The sequence below is a fragment of the Balaenoptera ricei genome, chromosome 9 (genome assembly GCF_028023285.1).
Source record: "Balaenoptera ricei isolate mBalRic1 chromosome 9, mBalRic1.hap2, whole genome shotgun sequence".
NCBI lineage: Eukaryota > Metazoa > Chordata > Mammalia > Artiodactyla > Balaenopteridae > Balaenoptera > Balaenoptera ricei.
Genome location: NC_082647.1, coordinates 34,638,613 through 34,646,351, shown reverse-complemented (window position 1 = coordinate 34,646,351; position 7,739 = coordinate 34,638,613). Strand labels below are relative to the sequence as shown.

Here is a 7,739-nt window from a genome sequence, read left to right as displayed (position 1 = left end):
GATTCAAGGAAAACAACTAAAACCTGGACTAAATCATTCTACTCATAGAGTCTCACTCTCTAAATTATGCATGAGTGGCAGGAATTATGAAAAGTAAAAGAATAAATGAAATTTGGGGAAGTACCTAAATATTATTAATTTATAATTCATATTATTAATGAAGCAATATGGAATAAGAGAATTTTACAAATATCATTAATAGGACTGAGTGAACTGATGAGGATGAGTATAATTTTTGTGACTTTCTGTCTGAATTTAAAAAAAAAAAAAAAAATTCCACAAGGACTCAGAGGCAAAGAATATACAAATCAATTTTCACTGCAAAGTAAAGGAGCTGTTACAGTGGAGGATTACTGGACTGAATGTCAATACTATGACATAGTATGAGTGTGTTTCATGTTTGGTAATTGCAATCATTGTTGCTTTTGTTGTGGTCATCCATGTACAATGCTTGGTGTCAGTCGATTTATCTCTTGTAAAAATAAAATACAGTGTGTGTGTGTGAAAAAAAATAAATAAATAAATAAATAAATAAATAACTATTAAAAAAAAAAACAAAAAAAAAACAAATATCATTAATAAACATTGTACCTTGAACACTTACTATGTTTGCAACTGTGCTAAGCACATTCCATACTTTTTCTCATTTAATTCTCACAACTAATAACTGATAGGTGCTATTATTATCTTCATTTTATAGCAGAGAAAAGTGAGTCTCGGTAAGGTTAAATAATTAACCCAAAGTCAACCAAATAGTAAATGGAATAGCTAGAACTTGGATACAAGTCTCTATCCAACTCCAAAGATTCTTACTCTATTCTTTATTGCCATTTTCATTCATTCCTTTATTCCTTCAAAATATGTTTACTGAACATCACCTAGGTGAAGGGTTTTGGAATTGATGTTATGATATATCTCAGAAACTATAATGATAGCTCTTATCTTTAAAGAATTTATAGTTACTTTCAGGGCATACGGTCTTCAAAGGACTCAGTATGTAAGAGGTATATCTAAATAATTATATAGTTACCCTGGATTGCATAATAACTTGATTTTTCTCTGCTTTCTACATATGAACACCTTGGAAGAGATCTGGAAGGACTGACAAAGACCCCCACCCCCAAAATTATCATTCTGAGCACAGGTGTAAAGGGCAAGCAGTGGGGGATTGATCCAGAACCAAATTGTGCATGCCTTCAGTGGCTGGAGAAGTGCTCAATAATTTACGGAGCAGCCTCAATTTCTGAGAAAGGGAACTCAGTATTTAATAACTCTAGCTAAAATATAAAATAATTCAGACTTAGTCTATTCTATCTTTGTGAAAACATTTGTGGGAATGATCTAGAAGACAGGATGGTATCAGAGAAAGAACATAAACTGTGGAATCAAAAAAAATCTGTGTTTGAATCCTGGCTGATCCATGTTCTAGACAAAATACTTAAATTCTCTGAAGCTATTCTCACATCAGTAAACTAGAGATGATAATAATGGCATCCATCTTAAAGGATTGTTGTAAAACAATCAAGAAACACTTTACATGAGGGAGATACCCAGTATATGTTACAGCTTTTAGCACTGCTCAATCTTATGTCCTTTTATTTTCAGGAATATTGTATATGTAGGTAGGTGTCCTTGTCTTCCCTCCCTACTGTAGGTGAATTCCTCCTAAAACTACATACTTGGTCAATGAAAGAACTTTTTTATGATAAAAATAAAACAATTAAACAATTAATTATAGTATACATGAGGTATTATTCTCACCTGATAGACTATTCAAACTCAAACTCAACTCCAAAACACTGGATTATCATTTTCAGAAAATAGACTTTCTTATCTTTTCTTCTTCTATTTTTTAAAACCAAGCTTATTGAGGTATAATTTAACATACAGTAGGATTTGTCTTTTTTTAGTGTATAGTTCTATGACTTTTGACAAACACATATAGTCATATAACCACCAAAATCAAAATACAAACTGTGTCATCACCCCGAAATTTCCTCATGCTTATTTGTGGTCCATCTCTCACAACGCCTAAAGCCCCTGGCAATTCTGATTTGGTGCCTATAGTTCTACCTTCAAAGAATGTCAAAACAGAACGATTACATAATATGAAGTAGTCTTCCGAATTTGGCTTCTTTCACTAAGCATAATGCATTGAGATTCATCCATTCACTGCATGTACCAGTAGTTGTTCTCTTTTTATTTTATGGTATTTCACTGTATGAATGCATCAGTTTGTCTCGTTGAAGGACATTTTGATTTTTACACTTTGGGGCTATTATGAATAAAGCCACTACAAACTCTGCCAAACTGCTTTCTATAGTAGCTGTACAATTTTGCATTTGCACCAGTAATGTATAAGAATTTCAGTTGTGTCACATCTTCAACAGCACTTTTTAAAAACAGGCAATCTAATAGGTGCATAGTGGTATCTCATGATGGTTTAACCTGTATTTCACAAATGACACCCAATTTAAGTTTGAATGGTCAGCAACCCTGCCTCACCTGTTGTTTAATGTTTTTCATGACACAACTTTATGCTGTAGACAAAATAAGTCCCCTGTCACTTCAGTAAACAAAGAACGCTGCTGCCATCAAGCCCTCAGCCACTGCAGCCACCCCCAGCAGTGCACCCTGAGGGGAATCAGGATGTAGAAAAACAGGATACTGGCCCTAGGTAGTAAAGATGCACATCAAAAGAATGATTTCAATAAGCCCAGACTTGTATCTTCCCATACATAGAAAAGCACTAAAATCATTAACTTGAGATGTTTTTTGTGATTAGCAGTAATCTTTTGATGTTTGACTACATTTTGTGTTTTTTGGGGTTTTTTTTGGGGGGGGGTTTTGTTTTTTGGGGGGTCTTTTTTTTTTTTCCAGCACAAACTCCTACATATCTTGGTTCCTCCCTTACCATTTTGGAACAGTCCCTCAGAGCTATCTGAGAGGCTGCCATTCCAGGCTATAGTCCTTAATAAGGTCCCTGAATAAAACATTATTCTCAACTTTCAGGCTGTGCTTTTTTTTTTTTCAGTTGACAATGCCTTCCCATAATTTAAGGTAATGGGAAATGTATTAAGCTAATGTAAACCTTTGTGAGATAAACAATATCCCACTGCAGTACTCAGCTACTCAACTGCACCTCAACATTTGTATGTACAGCTTGTACCCTAAAATTTTACCATTATTTCTATATTGTTCTGTAGTTTTCCTCTGATTTTTTTAAATCTGGGAACATTGTATTTATCAACTAGACTTGAGTCTTCAAAAAGATAGTGAGTTAATGATCTCTATCCTAACTTATTATTATTTTTAAAAATGGAACACTTCACAGATTTGTGTGTCACCTTGCTCAGGGGCCATGCTAATCTCTCTATGGTTCCAATTTCAGTATATGTGCCACTGAAGCAAGCGCTATCTTAAACTTACATTATACTAAGAGCCTTATTCCACAAAGGCTTGTGGAGTGAATTGAGAGCATTTAAGTCACAATTTTGTCCTGCCCTTCTCCAAGTTAAATGTCACCAGTTGCTGAGGGTCGACACTGAACAGAAGACAGAGAAGGAAGTGTTACGAGCATGAGAACATTTGAGAGCTTAAGTGGGGATTGGTTAGCACTCTAAAGAAAGTTGAAGAGAAAATGCAAAGTAAGTATTATACAATGTAAATAAGGAAGCACCGGCAAAAGTAAGAAGAAAATAAGCAAAGGGAATGTTGAAAATATAAGTAAAGGAAATAATGCATCATATAAGAGGGTAGGACTGAAGATCAGGAATATGCCAAAAATTATTATACATGAATACATCTATTTTATTGCTAATATTTATTCTCTTGGTCTATAAGTTAAATCAACCCTCCTGACAGATGTAGGATGAAGAATGAGTGATATATTACTTGCTATATTTCTGGGGATAATGCTTAAACAGATTTTTTTCTATTAACAAATCTCCTGAACTTTTATTAAAATTGAAAATACTAATACAGACTCAAAACAGTCAAGATACTAGCATGTAAGTGAGACTGGGGAGAAGATGGGGGAGACTCAGCATCCCCCTGATGGCCATCATCCTAATACTATGTCTTTAAATGCTACCAAACACTGACAACAGCCCAACCACTACTCTGAACTCTGTGTATTCAACTGCTCACTCAGTATCTCCCTTTGAATTTGAAAATTTTTTCAAATTTTTCATGGTCAAAGTTTTTCATGGTCAAAACAGAATTATTTATGCATTCTTCATATGTGCCCCAGTTCCAGTTTCCTCCAACTCAGTAAATGGCAACTCTAGTCTTCCACTTGCCGAAACCTTAGTCATTCTTCACTTTTTCTAACATGCCACTCCAATCCATCAGCAAATCCAAATAGCTGCATCTTCAAAATACACCCAGAATCCTGCCACCTCTTATCACAATATAGTCAAAGCTACCATCCATTCAACAGAATTACTGCCATAGCCTCCTAACTGGTCTCCCTGTTTCCACCCTGGTTTCTCTGGGCTTATCTTTTACCAGTCCCTGCCTGGCTCATCCTTTTCTAGCCACACTGCCTTCCTTTCTCTCCTTGGAACATGCCAAGCAAGCTCGCCCCATAAGCCTTTGGTACTTTTTCTTCACTCTCTCTGAAACGTCTCCCCCCAGATATATACATGCTTCTTCCTGTTCTTTTCAATCCCTGCTCAAAGGACATCTTCCTTCCCAAAAGGCTCTTCCTGACCATTCTGCAGAAGCAGCACCCTCTTCCTGTTTTCCTCCATCCAAATTATTCTGATTTACTTTTCTCAAGAGCACGTGCCACCACCTACCATTTTATATATTTGTTCATTTACTATCTATTTTATCATCATCTGGGTCCCCCACAGGAACCTAAGTTCCATGAGGGATTTAGCCTACTTTGTTCACTACTGAATTCCCGGTGCCTAGAAGAATGAGTGGCTCATAGAATGTGGCAACATGGATTTGTTAAATGAATGAATGAATGATTTAAGAGCCTGAAGTAAGGTCACACCAAGTGACAGAGTGTGCATATGAACCCAGCACCTTGATTCGTGATCAGTGCTCTTAACCACTATGCTTGTTCTAGTCATCCTGAGACAGCTATTGTAAGGATTGAAAGACATAATTTAGGTCAATTTTCCATCATAGCATTTGATACATGGTAATTACTGAATGAATGATAAACATCTTTTTATTTCCAGGGCTTTCTCAACTTCAATCCCCTCAAAGGTTGGTAATAGATGAAATCTGTCAAGTCTTGGTATTTGGCATAGTAGAGAATAATTGATGTGACTGTCCCCCAAATTTTAGTAAAGGGAGGACTCTACCAGTCATTTTCCAAAACATATATAGTGTCCCTCCCTTCCTGACTCTGTGGCCAACTTGACTTCCTTTTCAAAATTCTGAATAAAAAAAGAGGGCAGAGTATGAGGGAATAAACTGTATAGAATACACCAAGATAGATAGATAGATAGATAGATAGATAGATAGATAGATAGATAGATAGATAGATAAAAAGAAAATCCTATGTATCCCTCACATAGATAGAATCTACCAAGCATAGGTTGCTATCATTTGAACAAACAAACTTCAGATTCCCTGGGGCTGACTTGAAGGTTAAACAAAATTATACACCCAGAGCCAGGGTAATGTTGTCTTCAGTTCTGTCCCCTTCCTCAGTGCCCCCTTCTTTCCTCATCCACACTATCGAGCATTTAGTTGGGTCTGGTCAAGGTCAGCAGCAGATGGACATCTGGTACTTTGCACAAATATTAACAATATGTAAGTTTTAATACGCAAGGAATTTTTCAAATTTTTTTATTGAAGTATAGTTGATTTACAATGTTGTGTTAGTTTCCAGTACAAAGTGATTTTATATATATATATATACATATATATATATATATATATATATATATACACACACACACACACACACACACACACACACACATTCTCTTTTCCATATTCTGTTCCATTATGGTTTATTACAGACTACTGAATATAGTTCCCTGTGCTATACAGTAGGGTCTTGTTTATTTTATATACAGTAGTTTGTATCTGCTACCTCCAAACTCCTAATTTCCCCTTTGGTAACCATAAATTTGTTTCCTATGTCTATGAGTCTGTTTCTGCTTTGCAAATAAGTTCATTTGTATCACATTTTAGATTCCACATATAAGTGATAAGTGATATCATACAGTATCAATATTTGTCTTTCTCTTTCTGACTTACTTCACTCAGTATAATATTCTCTAAGTCCATCCATGTTGCTGAAACTGGCAATATTTCATTCTTTTTTATGGCTGAATAATATTTCATTATATATATATATATATATATATATATATATATATATACACACCACATCTTTATCCATTCATCTGTGGATGGACACTTAGGTTGCTTCCTTGTCTTGACTATTGTAAATAGTGCTGCTATGAATACTGGGGTGCATGTATCTTTTCAAATTAGAGTTTTCATCTTTTCCAGATGTATGCCAGGAGTGGGACTGCTGGGTCATACAGCAACTCCATTTTTAGTTTTTTAAGGAAACTCCATGCTGTGTTCCATAGTGGCTGCACCAATTTACATTCCCACTAACAGCATAAGAGGGTTCCCTTTTCTCCACACCCTCTCTCCAGCATTTGTTATTTGTAGACTTTTTAACGATGGCCATTCTGACTGGTGTGAGGTGGTGCCTCACTGCAGTTTTGATTTGCATTTCTCTAAAAATTAGTGATGTTGAGCATCTTTTCATATGCCTCTTGACCATCTGTATGTCTTCTTTGGAGACACATCTTTTTAGATCTTCTGCCCATTTTTTGACTGGGTTGTCTGCTTTTTGATATTGAGCTATATGAGCTATTTGTATGTTTTGGAAATTAACCCCTTGTCAGTCTCATCGTTTGCAAATATTTTCTACCTTTCTGTAGGCTGTCTTTTCGTTTTGTTGATGGTTTCTTTTGATGTGCAAAAATTTTTAAGTTTGATTAGGTCCCATTTGCTTGTTTTTGCTTTTATTTCTTTTGTCTTGGGAGACTGATCTAAAAAAATACTGCTACAATTTATGTCTGAAAATATTTTGCCTATGTTTTCTTCTAGGAGTCTTATGGTATCATGTCTTATATTTAGGTCTTTAAACCATTTTGAGTTTATTTTTGTTTGTATTTTTGTTATTCATTTGTATGATCTGTTTGTGTGTTTTGTAAATTAAGCCCTATGCAAGGAATTTTTTGAAGTAAAACTAAATTTATTTTGCACTAGTACCAATCTACAACCTTGGAAACCCCAGATTAAAGCGATGGGTCTCTAATGCATGTGCAGAACCCCTACATGTGGTATAGGTAATCTACAGAGTATACAAGAAGAAAATGTTAGAACTGCTATGTATTTTTACTTCTGTATAATAAAATAAGAAAGAAATTAAGCTTCAGTGACAATATATGGTTTTATAGTAGCAGTAATATATACAATTTATAAATGAATGTACATATATTGGAGTGCAAGGTAAAATTACAATATTTTACTGATAGCATTCTGGGATCAGAACAGATTCAACTGTGTTAATTTTCTTTTTCTAAGTAACAGATTACCACAAACTTAACAGCTTGAAACACACACATTTATTATCACACAGTTTCCATGGGTCATGAGTACTGGCATGGTTTAGCTGTTTCCTCATCTGGAACCTCAACTAGAGAAGTATTCTGCTTTCAAGCTCATTCAAGGCTTTTGGAGAATAT

At 35.1% G+C, this 7,739-nt stretch overlaps 1 non-coding gene across 1 annotated transcript; it reads right to left on the bottom strand.

Annotated features, from left to right (window-relative positions):
- Positions 1-3,312: 3,312 nt before the first annotated feature.
- LOC132372244 (U6 spliceosomal RNA) lies at positions 3,313-3,415 on the bottom strand. Its single transcript, XR_009505116.1, has one exon. It is a non-coding gene; the product is annotated as a U6 spliceosomal RNA (small nuclear RNA).
- Positions 3,416-7,739: the final 4,324 nt, after the last annotated feature.